The following is a 20,608-nucleotide window of genomic DNA, read 5'->3' on the forward strand; positions in this document are numbered from 1 at the left end:
TGGTATCTACTCTCTTGAATCCTCATGGATATTCACAAAGGCTTTCTCAAATGAGCTGAAGGCTGGATAGCTGAAAGTGACTTATATTTACCACATCAGGGTACAATACAAGCATGCAGGAAGTACTGAGGGAATACCAACTTGAAACTTGCTTTAATAAGGGCAATCAGTAAAATAAAACCTTCAGCTGCCAGTAACACTGGCCAGAAAATCCTCAGTTTACTAAATCCTAACTATTCTTCCACATCTCAAACTGCTGATAAACTGCAGAAGTAGTACTTAAAAGCTTTTTTTCCCCCTCTCTTCAACTCATGTGTATCTTTGCTTTCCTAAACATTGCATTTCTGGCATTAGCCTATTTAAGTCCCCCCCCCCCAAAAAAAACCTTTATTAAAAACCTTCTCCCTTGATTTATGGATGTCTGTTACTGCCAGTCAGATTTCTTAAAGGAAGTTTAATTTCATTTACTCAAACAAGTTTTAATAATTATTATAATAATAGTAGCAGTAATGATAGATGAAAAAGGGGTGGAGACAAGGATGTGCAGCCTTTGAAAGAAAAAAAAATCAAGTTTTTTCTTGGAAATTAAAAAAAAACTCAGTCCCCCAACAACTCACAGGCTTGGCTGGCTGAAAGGCCTTGGCTGCAGCCTGTAAAGGGTTAAGTCCTGCCATCTTCATGCCATTCACTGATATGTCCATTAAGGGTGTTACATAACAAAATGGCAGACCTTAACCCCTTGCTTGCCACACTTCCTTTCACTGTCAGTCACACACTTCAGCATGCTGAATCTTCACACTTCAGCATCTAAGAAAAAATCCCAAAGCTGGATAGTTTATGAGACATTGTAATTTGCTTGCAAGAAAGGAGGGGGAAATATACAGAGCAACAGTTAAAAGATTTTTAGAAGTTTTTTTTTTTTTTTAAACATGGTTTTAAAGCTTAAACTTAATGAAAAGCACTGAATTGGAAAAAAAATACAAAGCAAGGTAAAGAATACAGGGAAAAAACCCCAGACTTTTAAATTTTCTATTTAAAAATAAAAATTGTGGAACATTTAATGTTAATAAAACCAGGTTTTCTTAGCAGGGGAAGCAAACGGTGGAAATGGATTAGGTTTGTGTCAGGTATGTTGAACAGAGATCTAGAGCCAATAAAATCACCCCACAGTACCTGCCAATTCCCACATTCCTCCCCGCCCCATAAAAGGTGCAGATTAGCCACTCTTCAGCAACTTCAACCACTGAAAGCCATGCCTGCTCCAGTCTGCCCCCTCCCCACTTCAATTTTTGGGTCATAACCTGAATGTCTTTAGAGCAGTGTTTCTCAACCTCGGCAGCTTGGAAGATGTGTGGATTTCAACTGGCTGGGGAATTCTGGGAGTTGAAGTCCACACATCTTCAAGCTGCCAAGGCTGAGAAACACTGCGCTAGACATCCTCTAGAGCTGAACTACAACTCCCATCATTATTCTAACAGCAGAGACATGCTAGGTGAAGGGAGACGAGAGCCATCACCTGCCTCGTCTGGGGTGTGTGTGTGTGTGGAAGATAGGTGGCTGGGAAATAGCTCAGCTGACCCCCACGTAAGCCAGATAAAGCTAATCTTCCCAAAGTTAGGTACTGAAGGCAAAACAAGAAGCAGTGTTTGGGGGCACCCTTTTCCTTGAAGAACAGCACCATATGAAAGATCTATGGTAGGCAGAAAGTCAACAGGTGCAGTTATTTATTTATTCAATTTATATTGCCTCTCATCTCATATACGTTGCTCTGGGCAGCTCACACAAACAGCAATAAACAATTACAAATTAACAACTAAAATAAAAAGTATGCCAATATGTATGGCATCTTTCTGTTAAAAAGCTACTTTATCTGTTGGAACTTCTATACAAGATGCAGGTGTAATGGTGGGCCAGTATCACTAACCCCCTCTGCTGAAGACTCAGGGCACTGTTTCTGACTCCGAACAACCTCACAGAATAACAACTGGAAGATACTTCAGAGGTCATCTAGTCCGACCTCCTGCTCAAGGCAGGATCCACTACAGCAGCATTTCTCAACCGTAGCAGCTCGAAGATGTTTGGAGTTCCTGGCTGGGGAATCCTGGGAGTTGAAGTCCACACATCCTTGAGCTGCCAAGGTTGAGAAACACTGCACTACAGCATCTCTGACAGATGACCATCCAGCCTCTGTTTGAAGAAGACCTCAGGCAAAGGAGAACTCACTGTGTCATGTGGCAGTCTGTTCCACTGGCTGCTAGCTTGCACAGTCAGGGAGTTTTTTTAGATGTCTTGCCTGAATCTCCTCCCGTGAGAATCTTTCAGATAACTGACGACTACTATTTTATTTCCCAGTTGTCTTTTTTGTAGGCTAATACCCAGACCCTTTAACCATCCCTCATTGGGCTTCATCTCCAGCCTTTCACCATTTTGGTAGCCCTCCTCCGAACTGGCTCCAATTTTTCACTGTCCTCTTTGAATGATGGTGCCCAGAACTGGATACACATCTCCAAACCAGGTCTGACCATGGCAGAGTAGGAGGGGACAATTATTTCCATGATTTGGACTCTATGCTCTTGTTGATGCACCCCAACAGCATTTGCCTTTTTTAGCAGTCGCACCACACTGCTGGCTCACGTTTAATTTGTAGTAGACAAGGACACCCAGATCCCTCTCAAACGTACCACTACCAAACCAAGCCAGGTCTCCCCCATCCTATACTTCGGTACCTCACATTTTCCTCATCCAGATACAGAACTTTCCATTTCTTCCTGTTAAATTTTTTCTCAGCCACAGCTCAACACCTTCCTAGCCCCATCTCACCCCCACATATGACTATGAGTCAATCCTACTGAGAGATGCAATATTTGTGGATGCAACAGCATTGTAATCGTGCCCTCACCTTCATCAGTCAAAATGGAAAGATGGGGGGAAGTGTGTTGAAACCACTTGGAAGTACAATGTGTGGACGTCGGCTATGCCTATGTCCTACTCCACTGTAAGGTAACATGTTATTATCAGCCTCTGTTTTTCCTAATACAAGGGCCACTGTAATTCATGTAACCAAGGCTTAAGGCAGTGTTTCTCAACCTCGGCAACTTTAAGCTGTGTGGACTTCAACTCCCAGAATTCCCCAGCCAGTCATGCTGAGGTTGAGAAACAGTGGTTTAAGATGACAAGTTAAGAAATCTCACATTCATGTAACATGCCATGCTGAGGTAAATAAATCACATTACAGCTTTTTCCAATGGTCTGATTCACCTACAATACTTTTGAGAGAATGGATCCCACAACTTGATGAACTACAGCTACTGTTTCAGCCTAGCTCAGGGGGATTCTTTAGCCCAGCAGCCTGATTCCTAAAGTGGGGGTTTCTAAGAGGCCCATAAGCAGTTGATGAAACTAACAGCTTTCTCTCTTTCTGTTGTTCCTCAGCAGCTAATTACAGCACTGCTTGGCAGCATGGAGGCTCTGTTTAGCCATCAAGGGATAATACCAAGAAGAACTTTTCTCTTGCACTGATTTCTCTGTAAAACCTAATTTGCAGTCTGCTTTAGGAAGTCTATACTGACTGAAATACTTTATAGCTGGAAGAAAGGTCTACTCCCAATGAAAGCCCTCTAAACAAAGTCATCACCAAACTCTGTGGCATCATATTCTCCAAATGAGCCCAGCAGCTTAAGCGCTTCCTCTGATTCTTGGCTATTCCTTACCCTCAACTTGCCTTGACTCCCTACCAGCAATTATACTGTAATGCTGTCCAGAGAGGGAGAAGAGGACCACTGACCGTAACAACATACCAAAAGCTTCAGTTTCTTCCAGCCAGGCAAGCAAGGCAGAGAATACTTTTTTTGTTCAGCTCCAGCCTAAATAAGCCACCTAACTTTACTCCGGCTACAATCCACCCCCAGAGAGGGTCAAGACTATTGACTGACACCCTGCTCTGACAATCATCTCCCTATGAGGCAAGATTAGCAGGAACTCCACAGACCAAAGTTTGCTCTGCAGCAAGAACACCCAAGCAATTAGAACACCGTTGTACTCCAAAGGGGACATGCCATTGCCATCCACCAACTGGTTTAGGCTAGATTGCACTGGTCTCCTAACCATGCCAACAAAACACCAGCAATCTTGACCATGAGTGCTTTAATCCAGTAATCTCAGCCAAGCACCCCGCATTCCCCGCCAATGGTTGTCAATTTAGTCAACTTTGAAGCCAAGAAGTTTAAGAGACCCCAGGATTGCCTTTGAGATGCTGTCATAACCTACTAGTGTACTATGACTTTTATCTTGGCCTTCTCTCTGACACTGAGCTGAAATTAGAATTAGTCCATTTTATTTTTTTGCAACAACAATCCTTTTGGGTAAGGTTAGAGAATAGAAATCTGCAAATTGTGATTAGCCTACTCAACAACAACAAAAAGGCATTCTGGATCAACCCTGCCCCATCTCTCATCTTTGCCACAACACTTTAGGGGAATGTGTGTGGTCCAAGCACTTCTGAAGTTCTGCAGTGTGTCTGCAGGTGCATATCCTGTTCTCTTCTTCCCTAGGTTCACATGGAAATAAGTTTATTCCTGCTGCACTGAATCTTGAAACTGGTCTGTGAAATCAGTTCAGTTTCCAAACTTTCTCGAACCTAACACAAAGCCTTAGCAAACTCCCCTGCCCCTGGAGAAACTGGAGACCCTGAGATCATAAACAAAGTTTGAAAAGATTTACAAAGTGGTAAGGATATCAGGCTTCAAGCAACAAAGACCCTGGGAAGCATGCTGCTGGTAGCTAATCATACCATTAACAAATTAATTTATATTCTTATAAACTTCCATAATTAAGTCCCACCTGGAAGCATTCCTATTGTTAGGACTCAGCCTTGATGAAGGAGGAGCAAGTTAAACTTAACACTGCATTAAAATATAGTTGCCAGGTGACGTCTACATTACCCATTCCATGCCTTCAGGATGCAAAGCTAAACAAAATAAAGCAGCACCCAGAAACGTGAAGATTTCGGGATACTCTAAAGCACTGAATAAATAAGTTGGCTGGGAATTCTGGGAGCTGTAATCCCAACGCAAGCAAGGGTTACCAGGTTGAGAAAGGCCAAGATTGCCCGTAGCTCTACTTAACTCCGCAGACCCATCCAGCACCCTTAAACCATGTTTACATAAAAACCTTCACTTTGGAATTAAGGCAGCATCCAACAAGGGAAATGTTTCAACCCCAGTTGTGCTGGTATATCAGTGGATAGGATGATGAATCACATAACCCTAGTGTCAATTATGGTTTTTAGCAATGAGAGAATCTGGGCGTCACTGGCAGAGTTGGCATTTCTGAGAATAGTGTAGGTCAGTCACTGTCAACAACTTAAGTTCTAGCGCAGTTTCACTTAGCCACACATTTCATCATGCAGGGAAAGGGGACTACAGAGAAGCAAGGGGTGTGGGACCTGGCAAATCAAATGCAGTACTTGGGGTTCCTTGAAAAGCAGGAACCATCTCCCCATGAATTTTGGATGCTCCAAGGTGAGCTGCTAATATAACCTAAGGGTAGCCTACCTGAGTAACACACAGGGCCATTTAAGGCCTTCATCTTGCTGTCTGCTACAAGAAGGCAAATGTTTCTGGTGAGTGCTCAAAACACAATGTGAGAGCAATGCCTTTTTTTCATTTACCACCACCAACTGGCACTGAAAACTAGATTGTCTTTGAATGCGGGAGATTCCAGTTTAACTGCCATTAAAGCAACTGGCTATATATGCCCCAAAAGGTTTTTGAGAAAAAAAAATATGGAAGAAGTACCTACCTGCTCCGGACGTTCATGAGTTCTGAAGAAAGGACTGTGTAGTTCTTTTGGCAGGGTGATCCAAAAGCAAGGAGCCTACCAAGAAGACAAAGAGGGTTTTGAAGTTACATGAATTTTGGATGCCCTGGTGCCATGATAGCAAGTGGCTAGAGTGATGATACAAAAGCAGAAATAAAGTACAAGCTATCTGAGTTGAAACTAATTCACTGCAGACTGGAATATCATTTTTACTGCATAGTTTCAACCTCTGGGGATCAATAATAGTGTTTTTTTTTAATGTTTCCCCCCACCCCTGGATTGCCTACTTAAAATCCAATGGTTGAAAAAATTATCTACGGATTCACTGGCATAGATCCCAAACTACACAGCTTTAACTCTTTAAAGGAACTGGGTTTCACTTCCCCCAAACAGAAGCCTCACATTACCCCATTTAAAACTGCAGGGGGTTTCCTCTTGCAATTCATGAAGATGCTTGGTTAGTCAAGCCATTGCATCATCAAGCCCATCACTATATTCCATCTGCCAGCAGTCCTTCCTGGCTATCTGACATGCTTTAACTGGAGGAACTGGAGTTGAACCTACTGTATTCCGAATGTGTCATTTTGTCCCAGAACTACGATTAGAAGAGTATCTGCTGTGAATTTTTGTTCAGATGGATCTTGCCTAGAGTTATCTTCTCTGACAGTGGCTGTCTAGATTCTGGGAATACAGATTCAAGTAAGGCCCAGCCACAGTCCCTTTTCTTTCATAAGCAGTTTGAAACATGTCAGGGAAAGACAAGGAGTTATTTGAAGTCCTATTGGGAATGGGGTTTTTTTTGAACACTGGCTTAGTACCATGCCCAAGGGAAATCCAAAACATGCAGCTCTTGAAAAGCAGGTACAGGGGAACATTTAAGAGGATGAGCTAGAAAGCCCAGGGTTTGAAATGGCAGCCTGGCCTCACCCTAAGTAGCCAAAGGCTAGCAGTTCGTCCATCCGCAGCTGCTCTGGGTTGGCAACCTGGGAATTACGCAGGGCCCACCTGGTGAAGTTGTTCAGAGGGTCGCCTTGCTAGTCAGAACACTCTTACACATTTAAAATGTACTTGTCCCAATATTAGTGTTACTATGAGTTACACAGAAAAATTCCAATTCTCTTAAGTACAAAAGAGCATCCCCTAACCCATTTCACCGTGTATCTAGAGTATTACTTAAGTTAATGCCACACAGGATAGACTCTCTCCCTGTTATGTTATGGCTCAGTGGCAGAACAGAGGCTTTGCAGGCTGAAGACCCCAAATTTAATCCCTGGCATCTTGGAGGAAAAGACAGGAAAGGTCCTAAGACTCTAAAAATGCCTTCTTCAACCTTGGTATAATCCACATGTGTCAATATCAATTGTCAGAATTCTCAAACACCACTATCCTGGCTGGAAAGTGAAGCCCCCATACTTGGGGACACCTTGGTGCCCCCCATTCCAGCTTAGAATTCTGGGAATTGTGGTCCCAAGACCTCTGGAGGGCACTCAGTCGTGGAATGCTCGAGGAGACCTTATGACGGATCAGTCAGTGCATATGAAAAAGCGTGCACCCTTTTCCTTGCTTTTTATGTAATTCCTCATTCCTCTTCTATTTTCTTTTGTCCATTTAATTCAGCGGCTTAGTAAAGGGGAATGTGTGGGGAAACCCAAAATACTAAAAAAACTCCCGAGATTTAATTTTAGTCGATTACTGTTGTTTGCTTGCCTTGAATAATAATAATAATTAAAAAAGGATCCATCAATCCAATTCAAAGATTGAGTCAAACTTTCTATGGAACCCCTTCCATATATGGGGCTCAGGACAGCTGTCTCCATTACCCCCACCCCTAACACATACTAAAAATAAAAGACCCTGGAAAATGTACATCCATGCCACATCAGCTTTTCCTAAAAATGATGGGCACTTTCCAATCAAGTAATCCTACTTGCCCATCTTTAAAGCAGCATATACAGCTGCATCACAGAAGTTAGCACGGGGTGCTGAATTCAATAGCCTGTGAATTTCATTTTTAACAGGAACCCAAATACCTGCTTTTCCAGGTTCCAGTGATAGGCTTGAAAAACCCTAGGTAGAAGCGAATGCATGCTGAGATCTCAGAAGCTTGGGGTGGGGCAGGGTTTTCACTCGCTTCGGCAAACCTTTTCTGCTGCCCCACCAGCCTCATGCAACACACAATAAATTACAGTAGAAGCCAAATAAATTTAAATGGAGGAAGCTGCCCCACAGAAATCGGCGAGAGAAAAAAAATCTTTTTTTAGCAATCGTACGCTTTATTAATACCCTATGTCCACTTTCCCTATTAAATCCAAAATCAGAGTCTCTTAAGACAGGGCTTTACAGTATTACTTACACATAGAGACAGCAGAGAGAGGAAAAGATTTTAAAACAAAAGTTGAAACGCCCAGCTCTTTCCTCCCACCCCAGAGCAAAGACAGCAAAACCGAGGACACTGTACAGAAAACAATGCCCTGAAAGAGTATGAAGCGTGAGTTGGGAATCTTAATACTGTTTCTTTCAAAAAGACCCTTGGGAATCCAAGATGACAAAGAGGTGTCTTCTGCAAGACTCAACATTTTGCTACCCCAGCTCCCTTCCTTCTTCTGACCCATACGTTGCTTACGGAGAGGAAATTACCAGCTGAGTGGAGGCTCAGGGCCCTGCCCCACTTTGTAGCTTCCCCTCCTCCTCTTCCCCGGCAGGGAAGCCTGGCGAACTCCGAGTCAACTTCTCACGCAAAGAGCCGCGAACGACCTCCTCCTCCGAAGGCTTAGCGGCCAAGAGAAGGAGGCTCTCGGTGCTCGGTCGTCTCCAGAACAGACCCCCTTCCCCACTTGTGGCGAGGTGGTGGTAGAAGGGAAAAAAAGATACCCCACCACGCAACGAGGTTATCTATGCATTCAAGTGTCACATCAGAGACTGGAAGCTGTTTCCAGTGGGCGTTCCGAAAAAAGTCAGGGAGAGAGACTCCGGGAAGACGCTTCCTCCTCTATGGGAGCCAATAAACGAGGCCGGCTCTTGCCCCTCTAAGCTGGCTTACGCTTCCGGAGCAGTTGCAGGAATGACCTTAGGACTCCAGAGAGAGAGAGAGAGGAGGAGGAGGAGGAGGAGAAGTGATTGTGCTAAAAGAGGCTGGATTCACAAAGAAGAGAAGGCCCTGAAGAGGTGCACAGTAACGCAGAAAGGAAAAGTGAACCGGGCCCAGACTGGATCCTGTAGGTGCTCCAGAAGCAGCAGGGAGGAAGGACTATCTGGACCCCGAAACCGAGATTTAGCAGGCAGCCCTGAACAATGAAGGGTCGCTTCTAAAATAATAACTGACCGAGCTACAGAAGACTCCTGAAATGATCATTTGGAACAAAGATTACAACTTTCTGGTTTAAGGAAAAAAAATAGTAATGAGGGACGTGTTAGAGACAAAGTTACGCACAAGGGAAAACAAAATCAGGCAATCTAACTTTTTGGGACTGCACTGGCATTTTTTCTTCCTTCTCTGTTTAAAACTTGGAGCTGCATTTTTTTTTTTAATTGTCAGCGGCCAAGGACCACTGCCCTGAAATGGAGGTGTTCTGCAAATAGGCAGGCTTGTGTTTTTCAGGCTGTGTCTGTAGGCATTTGGGAGGTTTTTTAGGAATGTTAAGGAAATCCATGGCATTTGAAAAAAGGGGAGTAATCATGCTTCTGCAAGTTGCTGAATTTTGGGAGCATGATCCCCAAGAAGCCTCAAAACAAGTCATCTGGAAGATGCGTGGGCTGCTGGTTGTCCAGTCGGATCCATGGATCTCGTTACCTACTGTGAGATCTGAATGCTGAATTAGAGGTGACATAGGGCTCATCCTCTGGAACTCATCCGACGTTCTTACCCAAGCCACCCAGGCAAAGGCCTTATGTTCTCAATAAGAGACTTTTCAGTGAACATGCTCTGCATCTTCTATTTCAGTGTTTCCCAACCTTAAACCTTGTTTAAGGTGTGTGGACTTCAACTCCCAGAATTCCCCACCCAGTACGCTGGCTGGGGAATTCTGAGAGTTGAGGTCCCCACATCTTAAAGTTGCCGAGGATGGGAAACACGGTAGATGAAGGGATCTTCCAACGCACTTAGAAGTTCCCTTGCCCAACAACACACCTTTGACCATTTCACGCAGCATCCCATTTCCAACAAGAGCTAGGCTAAAAGCCACACTAGACTGTGACAAATCACAAGGCTTTTTCCCGCCATTTCTGTGGCAGCTGATATTTTCAAAGCGACTGCCTCTAAACATGGAGGTTTCATGAGGATGTCTCCTTGCACAAAAACTGATAAAAGACCACTCCTGCCCTATCAGACTGACATCCCATGTCCCATGTCCCCACAGTAAACAACTACATGACTCAGAAAACCTCACAAACAGGCTGTGATGGAGACAGCTCTCTCTGTGATTTGCTATAAAGAAACAGGCTACTGTAAAACATGACTACTTCTGAACTACACTAACACAACAGCCAACTAAAATATAACAGTATAATGTTCAGTTCCTCGCAGTGACCAATTGATGTCTTTGGGAAGCCAAAAAGCAGGGCATGAGGGCAATATCCCTCTTGGAGATCCTGGAACTAAATGCCATTCTGCTTATGCAACCAAATATGGAACATCTGCTGCCTGAGTTTCCACAAAACTGCTGCTAACACATAGCTGTTTTTACATCTATCAGACAGCTTCTAGTGGTAGAATGAGGGGGAAAGGTTTAGAAGGGAAAACAAAATTTGGAAATTACTACTTTGAGGGACTATTTCTTATGATATAAACAGCCACAACGGACACAGATCACTTTTATTCGTTGTTTGTTTTGAAAGACTAGATCCAGATTTAATGATAGGTTGCAATTTCTCTGTGAAACGCACTAGTAGAAGAAAGTTGGAGGTGTTTTCAAGGACTTTCTGATTAAGGAAGTTAAAGACCTGTTTTTCATTTGGACTCAGCTAGTAGTTTACCATGAACTTCCATATTAAAAGTCTCTTGCCTGGTCTGTCTGCAACCCTTTGCAGGAGACTTCCGGTTCTCTGTTGCAGGGGTGCAGCCTGTGCCCACCCTGCCCTTTCCATATATTTTTTAAAAGTTTTAATTATACAGGCCCAGCATAGCAGGGAGGGAGGAGTTGGCTTCTGTTTGTACAGAACCTGGGCCCTGGATTCTGATCAGGAAGATCCCAGAATGCCCCTTAATCTGCAGGAGAGGGCCTCATCAGGCTGAGGATCGCGTAAGTTATGGTGATGCAGGAAAAGACCTTAGGCTACTGTTGTTGCTTCTGAGTAGACTTGCATGGTGGACAGCGCAGAGGTAGACCACCGTGTGGAAAGTGAAGGGCCAGAGCTTCTGGAATAAAAGTTGCAATTGGAAAGCAAGCCAATGATGAAAATGTCTACCTGACTTAGACCCCTGTTTTGGACTCAAGATAGATTTGTCTACATGGGGCTGCCCTTGAAGAGCATTCGGAAGCTTCAGCTGGTGCAGAATGCAGCTGCCCAGGTAGTAAGTGGAGTCGGATACTCAACACATGTAACACCGCTGCTATGTGAGCTGCATTGGTTGCTGGTGTGCTTCCGGGTGCAATTCAAGGTGCTGGTTGTCACCTCTAAAGCCCTTCATGGCTTGGGACCGGGTTACCTAAGGGACCGTCTTCTCCCAGTTGTTTCTACCCATCCAATTCGATCTGGCAGGTTGGGTATGCTACAGGTCCCATCAGCCAGGGAGTGTCAGTTGGCAGGAACTAGAAGGCGTGCCTTCTCCTCCATAGCACCTGCCCTCTGGAACATCCTCCCTCCAGAAATTAGGATGTCCCAGACCCTGTTGGCCTTTCACAAGGCTGTGAAGACCTGGCTATGTGCCCAGGCCTGGGGCCCTGAGCGTGTAAATGGTCCTGTTTCTTGGTTATATTAACATCCATACATTGCTTACTTGGCAGCCATGTATATTTATCTTGTATTTATTTTTAATTGTAATTTTTAATTGTAATTGTTTTAACCGTTTTATAGTTTTATTGTTGTAAGCCGCCCAGAGTCACTTGCTGAGATGGGCGGCTACAGAAATTGAATAAGTAAATAAATAAATAAAGACCTGGATGTTACTCCAACCAGCTCTTTCCTTGTGCCCTTTAGCGACTGGAATGCCAATTGCTGGATTATTGCTAACTCGTGTTTTCCTTCAGTCTGGTTGTTAGTAATCTGTTTCAAAATGGCTTAGATTCATTACTTTCCCTACGTGAGGATGACATAAACTCTGACAATCAGTAGATGGCAGCAAAAAGATAGAAAACATTGTAACATCTGCTGCCATCTAGTGGTTATCCTTATTTTTGTACTCCAGATATCAAGGCCCTAGCTACGTGGAAGCCTTTTCTTTGGCAGAGGTATGGTGGGACATGGCATCTTCTGCCAAAGGAGTCTGGTCAACAGTCCAGTCTGTAACATTTTTGATGTGGTGTGCTAGCAGCCCTTACATAGGACCTCCACCTCAATGATACCAACTGGAAATTGTTGGAGGGGGGGCAGTTGCAGAAAAAAATCCTTTGCTACAAATGTTCTATAATTTTTTGTTTGCTCATTTTAAAACTGTTATTTTGCAAGCTGTTTTGCAGGCGACACAAGAACCAGATATATTATCACTTAAACTGGGAAGTTCCAAAAATAATTGTAGAATACATTTTCTGATAAAAGTGTCAAGAGTAAGCTTAGAATTCGTCTTAACGCAGCAGTTCAGATTAAAATGAAAGCCTATACTCATTCCATTCCATGGAAATTAGCCCCATTCAGTCAATGGGCCTTATTGCTAAACAGACATAATCTGCAACCCTCATATATTCTAAAGCTTTCCCTGAAAGCTCATGAGAAAATTTTGTTAGTTTTAAGAGGCCACAAAGCTCTGTTACTGTTATTATTAGAATCATTATCATCTTAATCCAACATCCATTTTAAATACTTTAGCTTGTTCAGAGATACTTATATAGCAAGTAGCATTAAACGTGGCACCTAATTGTATTCATTCACTGCAGCAGAAGTAAATCAACCATTACTGAAACACTTCATTCAGATATTAAAAAAAACGTGACTTTATGACTATATATTATATAAAGAAATGGATACAGATCTCTTTAAAATAGAAAGCTGGTCATATAGGGCTAAAAGAATTCAAGCCTCAATTCTGCCATGTGCACAAGGTGTAATCATTAAGCCCCCTTCTCATCTGCAATATAAGGGATAGTAGTACCTGCTCACTTTCCAAGGCTCTTGTAATTTCAACAAAACAGGAAGTGCACTGAGTATTCCCTATGTGTAATTATTCATTCATTCAACTTAATAAACCACCAACTACTAAAGTTAATGAGTAGAAGCCTGACTTCAACTGTTAACAGGCACCCATTTACATCACTACTATCTCTTTTGCCAATGGATTTGAATGCATTCATTTTGATGTCATGTATTTTTAACTGTTGCAAGCTGCCTTGAAAGCTTGGGTAAGCAGAAATGTGGGGTACAGCTTTTAACAAATAATAATAATAGTAATAATACCACTAGCAGAAGCAGCAGATTGGAAGAGCTGCTTATTTGATCATCTGTAATGAGTTAAGAACAGCCCAGGATAATCACAACCCTTTGAATCACCTGCCTCCCTTAAACTTGGACATGTATCCTATCCAATCTGGCAAAGTTGGAATGCTCCGGGCCCCATCAATTAAACAGCACAGTATTTATTTATTTGTATCTTGATTGTCCTCTGGATTTCTGCACTGTTATGATGGTACCATCACCATATTTGGGAAAGAGACTGGCCTGACTTGAACCATGGAGTAACTGGTGGTTTTGGTTTCCTTCTTGGTTCTTTTCTGTTCCCCTTCCCATATGCACCTTTGTAACTGTGTAGTTTCTCCTGTGTAGAATTTCCCATTAATAACGATGAACTTATGTTTAGTAGGTCAGTAGATATAACATGTGAGCAGAAGAAAAGGCAACATTTCCTGTACCTAAACTTTTGGTTTAGGAAGCTTTTTTTCCTATATATCCCTTACGGTTCTGGTATATTGTAGTGTTAGTGAGATTTTATTATTGATTATAGCTATCTATTTCCCACCTTTTAGGATAACAAATCTCCCAAATCAGCTTATGAGTTAGACACCTGTAAATAAAAGCACATTTTAAAAAGAAACAAACGTCCAGGATCCTTCCCCAGAGGATAATTAGGGGCAATGATCTTTGGGATGAAGAAGGAAAATCCAACTGAGCAGGCTTCTCTCCTGTCAGCTGGGTTCCTTCCACCCTCTCTTTCTCTTCAAAGACCTTCTCATAGGGCAGTAGATGGTAACAACTACTTTTAAAATTGTTTCCTTTGACAATCTTTGGTTTTCGTTCTGGGATAAAGATAGATGTCATATAGATATTATAATAAATAAAAATATGAATTGGACCCTTCAGCACCACATCTTCTGCTAATGGCACAATGAATTAAAGACAAAATCATGTGAAGTGCTTACCTGGACAAAGCCCCTTTATGGTAATGTGAAAACAGAAGAGCGCATTACCAGAACAGTGCTTTTCCTGCTGACACTTGCATTGTTAGACTTCAGAAAGAACTTTTAGAAGTTCATTAAACTGCTACAGAAACCGTGAAGAATAATTTTCAAATATGTTTGGGCAATCCCAGGGACTAGGAGCTTTAAAAAACTGTGGAAGTAAATATTTCCAGGTGGCAAATGCAGCATGTGTTACAAAGTCCACCATTCATACAGTGCAGCTGTGCACACCCAATAATATTCTAGCAGGAGCCTAACCGGATTCTGAGATAATGGTGGAGACAAATCCCTTTTATTACCCTATTTTGACCATTCTGAGCTCCTTTAGGAGGAAGAATAAAATAAAATAAATAAATAAATAAAATAAAACTATCATCATTATCATCACCATCACATTCCTGAAAGGCTTGTTTCTTTCATTCATTCATTCATTCATTCATTCACTCACACATTCATTCAATGTATAAAACTGTCCACCTGACATGCAGCTCAGGACAGTATGCCCAAATAACAACTAACAGAAAAACGTAAGATGCTGGCTGGGGGATTCTGGCAGTTGCAGTCCACACACTTTAAAGTTGTTAAGGCTGAGAAAGACTGGTCTAAATTAAGCCACTGCGCTTTATAGCTGAGGTAGGGATTTGAAGCCCATGCTTCAACAGTACAAGGCCAACAGAACACCCTTTTAATGTGTTGAATGTATAAGTCCCAACATTCCTGACCATTAAGACTGGTCCATTAAGAACATTATAATCCAAAATATATGACTATCACAACATAGGGGAAGACTGTTCTATGACCACTACACCACAAAGGCCTGGGGAGGTAAATCAGTCAGATTAACGTAGCATCACCCAGTGACACTGAGAGTGTGAATTTCAATCTGGCTCTCCCTAGCCCAGTTTGATGCTTCATCTAATAAGCGATACCACTCAAATGGTAGTCAGCATTGTTGGCAGGAGAGCCCCATCACTTGCACCAAGCCTGCAAGGACTGCCCCAGTTATCACTTTGTTTCAGGGCCCTCTGAAAGCTTTGGCGATTCATCTAAAAACACGAAAGGGCTCAGCATAATTTTAGGGATCACTTCCTTAACAGCCTGCTTGGCCCTGTATCATCTGAAAGAAAGGCCCTCTATGACCCAACTGCAGCAGAGAGATAATCTGCGGGGACAAAACATGGATCCTTCTCAATAATCACATCTAAACTGTAGAACTCCATGGCTTGGGAGGCTGTTGGTACCCTGAAGCTCTTTCACTGGTTGGTTAAGACTTTCTCTCTTCTGGGGGAAAAGCATTTCTTCTTCAGGGACTGTAAATTTTATTTTGCCTACTATAACTGCTTGCTTTTAATACACAATTCTTTCTAAACTCTTTCTTAATCATCTTATTTCATAAGACTTGCTTATAATTATTATCTGATCCTGGGAGCAGTACACAAGTGCTAGAGTGATACCATTCAAATTTTACATGGGTAAACTATAAAATTCCAAGGTTTAGAGAAAACAAGCCTGGATCAAATACGCGAGACAAGGCCTTTAAATGGACACTGCAAGACTATGCTGGCACCAGCCCAGGACTTAATATAGCAAAAGCCACACCCGCTCCTTCAGGCCTATAGTGTCAACCAAGCCGCACTCTTTTCTCCTAACACAGAAGTTCCTCATGGCCATTAACACCATCACCGACCTGCCAAATTCAAATGCTTTCATTCTGAAATGCCAGATCTCTCCCTTCTCTCACTAAATCCTATAAACAGTTGACCCAAGAAGAAGTTACTTGACTCACTGCAAAAAACAAACAAACAAACAAACAAATAAAAAAAATAAAAAAGGAAGGAAGGAACCGCCCAGAGTCCCCTTTTTGGGAGAGATGGGCGGTGATAGAAATTTGAAGAACAAATAAATAAATAAGGGGAAAAGAAAATAATTAATTAAACCACATGGCAGCAAAAAGCTGTTTGCCAGGAAATATCTATTTGGAGGACTCTCCTCAAGAACAAAGTAAACAAGTCAATGGATACATACAGGAGCAAATTTCTAGTGAATTAGGATTAATCAGCACAGTTAGTCTTACTGGATTTTAACTAATTAAGTTGCTGAACTACCACTCCTGAGCTCTCTCACCATCAGCCAGGATTCCCAAAGCTCTTAAGACAGTGAAGTCCAGCCATCTTTTGAATTGTTCTTTCTGTATTACAAGGCACACACTTATTCTCTGGTTACAATGCAGAAGTTGTCTATTATAAATGATGGTGCTCTCTGTATGTACTGTGACCATCAAAGGCACAACAAAATAGCCACATATGCCCCAAGCATTTGACCGCCGCTAATTCAGTGTAAAAACTTTTCTGTGGAGTCTCACTGAATATATATTACTTGGTTTGGTTGCCCTCCTAGTTTATCTTGTGACAGCAGCAAGAAGTCCCCATTTTAATTTTTTTACAAAAACCTGAGCAGGGACCTAATGGGAAATTTAAAAAGAATGGCTGCAGACCTTGCCACCAGACAGAGTATGTATGAACTGGGTCCTAGTCAGCTGCCCAAAGATTCCAGGTGTTGATATTTGTTATGTATTTGTTAAATGCAAAATCCTGGACTTTAAGAATATCTGCCGCTGTTGCTCTAGCTGTTTCAGTTGTCCTGACTGCACATAACCAAGTAAGCTTGACTTAAAAGGAGAAGATGCTTAAAGCAACTGGAGGTAAGTGGGGCTTCCTCATCTTGCAAATACGAAAGAAATCCTGTATATGAATCTCTACTTGGCTTGTACAATGAGCCAAGTGTGTCCCCCTGTATTTGTTTATTTATTTCTTTAATTAAATTTATGTCACTGCCCATCTCCCCCAACGGGGGGACTCTGGGCGGTTTACAATAAAATAATGATAAAAACATATCCATCTAAGTTATAGTTAAAAATACAAATAGGAAAATAAATATAAAATCCAAGCAGAGATGGAACCACAATCAATAAGGGGTACTTGTTTGATATACACCCTGTGTTTTTTTAAGGAGGTCAAGGGAGTTTAATATGGCAATTTCTGGTTTTTCCTTCACAACAAAAACCCTGCAAGATAGGTTGGGATGAAAGAGCAAAATTGGTCTGAAGCCACCCAGTGAACAAACTTTCATGGGTCAGGGTGGATCCTCCTTTAGTTCTGCAGTTCCCAGGCATCTGATAACTAAAGTAGAAGTTTCTTCTAATGAGGGCAAGGGGTAGAGAAGAAGCCAGCTCCTTGTAGCTCTTCCTTCTTATGGAGAAGGGAATTAGAGATTTCATGCCAGTTTGGAAGGTAGTCTTGTCAAACAAGTGCTAGTAAGCTGAAGAACTGAGAAGGGGGGAGGGGGCAGTGAGATACCCTCCAAGGCTATCAAAGATGCAGCACATTGTTCTGCATTCTAGCAACTAAATCCTATGATGGGAGATAGAATGAATGCTTAGCCTTGAGAAGGCTGAAAAGGCTGGAATAAGTCCCCCCTTTGGGGGAGATGGGCAGTGACAGAAATTTGAAAAGTAAGTAAGTAAGTAAATAAATAAATAAAGTGTTTTAAGTCACAGAGAAGTGATTCTGCCTGTATGTTAGGACAAAACATGTTAACCACAAGAACAGGTCAACAGTGGGACCAATCACCATGAGAAGTGGTAGAGGATTCCCCTTCAATGGATGTGCTTAAGCAGAGATAGAAGCCACTTGCAACTGCTTTAGTATGGATTCTTGCAATGAGTAGAAGGTTGGACTCTGTGCCTCTGCCAACTCTAAGATGTTATGATGCTAGACCTAGAGAGATGAATATTTTCTAAGATATTAGAACTGGAATAATCATAACGATCACCCAGGAAGGCTCTGTGGTAGGCACTGTAAGCTGGAGATCACTTTTGGCCATTCACAATTTGGTCTTCTGCATGGCATTGCCTGCTCTTTGATATCTGAAGGCCTACTATTATGCTGTTTAGAAATCTAACGTGGTCATTTTTTTTTTCACCTAGCATTGTCCTTTGTGGGTGGCAGAGAGCTATTTTCTTCTTTCCGCCCCATAATTCATTTTAATGTACACGTTTTATGTTATTCGTTTTAACTTACTGTCATTTCATTATACTGCTTTTAAATCTCACTCTTAAAATGCTGTTTATGAGAAGTGGCATATAAATGGTTTAAATAAATAGAGGCTAATGAAGACAAAGCCAGAGAACTCCAAAGAGAATTAGTTTTGGGCAAAGATGAGAGGTTAATGACAATGGAGCCACCTCATTATTTTACCAGTCCCCTGAGGTCCCCAGGCCTGATGGCACAACCAGGTTTTGAGGGACTTCTGGAAAGTGAAAAGGGATGAAGCCAACCTCAGTTTGGGGGGGGGGAATACTCCAAAAAGTGGGCACCACAGCAGAAAAGGCCTGCCACTTAGGCCCTGTCAAATGTAGCTCTCTAACCGACAGAACCCACAGCATGCCCTCTCTACTGGATCCAGTGGGACGGGGGCAGATGTAATTGGGAGAGGTGATCCCTCAGATAACCCGGTTCCATGCCATCTCGGGCTTTAAAGATCAAAACCAGCACCTTGAACTGGACCCGGAAACAGACTGGTAACCAATGCAGCTTGCAGAGCAGAGGTGTAATCTGTGCTCTTCTAGAAACATACATAACTGCCCACGCTGCTGCATTTTGCACCAGCTGATAATAGCATTTATAGTGCTGAGTTAAATCCAAAGAGATCCAGCTTCATATTATTTATGCCCAGCTATAAATTCACTGCCTTGCCTCCTGTGTACCTCATGGTAACTGTGAGGATAAAATATGTGATTAATAATTTACACAGCAACCAGGAAAATGTCTGAGTGACCTGGATCCACAAATGTCCTGCATAAGTAGTTACTTCCACTTGCATAAGACAGCCCTACTGAATCCTCCCAATGTCTTCATCCCGCTGCAACACTCCATGCTCCATTTATGCTGCTCCAAGAGCCCCCTCAATTCTTTGGTGTGGTTTGCTTATCGAATTCTGATGCACTTTCCATATTGAAAATGGTATCTCAAGAAAGATGAAGGATTGAAGAGAGCTCTATATGCAAATGGATTTCTGACAATTTTTTCTGGATGCAACATCCCCATATTAGGACAAACATCTGACAGAATATGCTTACTCATAAATTAAACCTCATACTATTATACAAGGCTTGCTATCTTGCAATCAGAGCAGGTGGCAACACAGCCAACCTTGACTGATCTTGAAAAAGCTAAGCAGATACACAGTTCTTCACTGGGAGACAATAGAGAAATCCCAGAGTTGTAGGGGAGAGTAAGAAGATGAAGAAAAAAAACCCTGAAGATGACAACAGCAAACTATTTCCATATTATTGTCAAGAAATCTAGGTGGATATGTCCATGGAGTAATGAATACTTTATTTATGATCTAGTAAAAGAACTGTGCTTCAGCAAAGGATCGTTACCTTGTCGTGGTGCTGGAGCTTGAGCGCCTCAATGATGCCATGAGCTAAACCGTGAAGGGCCACCCAAGACGGGAAGGTCATGACAGAGAGGTCAGACTAAATGCGATCCCTGGGGAAGGTAATGGCAACCCACCTCAGTATTCTTGCCGTGAAAACTAAATGGATCAGTACAACGAGAGATATGTCGGTATACCATCGGAAGATGAGACCCCCAGGTCGGAAGATGGTCAAAATGCTACTGGGGAGGAACAGAGGATGAGCTCAACTAGCCCCAGACGTGATGACGCAGCTAGCTCAAAGCCGAAAGGACGGCTAGCGGCCGACGGTGCTGGTGGTGAACGGCGAATCCGATGTTCTAAGGATCAACACACCATCGGAACCTGGAATGTAAGATCTATGAGCCAGGGCAAATTGGATGTGGTTATTGGTGAGATGTCAAGATTAAAGATAGACATTTTGGGCGTCAGTGAACTGAAATGGACTGGAATGGGCCACTTCACATCAAATGACCACCAGATCTACTACTGTGGACAAGAGGACCACAGAAGAAATGGAGTAGCCTTCATAATTAATAGTAAAGTGGCTAAAGCAGTGTTTGGATACAACCCAAAAAACGACAGAATGATCTCAATTCGAATTCAGGGCACGCCATCTAACATCACAGTGATCCAAATATACGCCCCAAACACAAATGCTGAAGAAGCTGAAGTAGAGCAGTTCTATGAGGATCTGCAGCACCTACTGGACAACACACCTAAAAGAGATGTTATTTTCATCACGGGAGACTGGAATGCTAAGGTGGGCA

The 20,608-nt window shown here is 42.5% G+C and overlaps 1 protein-coding gene across 9 annotated transcripts in view; it reads right to left on the minus strand.

Moving 5' to 3' along the window:
- The window catches only part of GATAD2A (GATA zinc finger domain containing 2A), a 91,247-nt gene that overhangs the window by 34,707 nt on the left and 35,932 nt on the right, over window positions 1-20,608 (minus strand). For 4 of the 9 annotated variants that reach the window (XM_063290824.1, XM_063290820.1, XM_063290822.1 and 1 more), the window contains exon 2: window positions 5,800-5,874. The gene's annotated coding sequence lies outside the window, so the exon portion shown is untranslated. Of the gene's footprint in view, window positions 1-5,799; window positions 5,875-8,454; window positions 8,836-16,047; window positions 16,146-20,608 lie in introns of those variants that run through there. The other 5 variants (XM_063290823.1, XM_063290819.1, XM_063290821.1 and 2 more) reach the window with 3 other exon arrangements.

Source organism: Candoia aspera, chromosome 1, assembly GCF_035149785.1.
Source record: "Candoia aspera isolate rCanAsp1 chromosome 1, rCanAsp1.hap2, whole genome shotgun sequence".
Lineage (NCBI taxonomy): Eukaryota > Metazoa > Chordata > Lepidosauria > Squamata > Boidae > Candoia > Candoia aspera.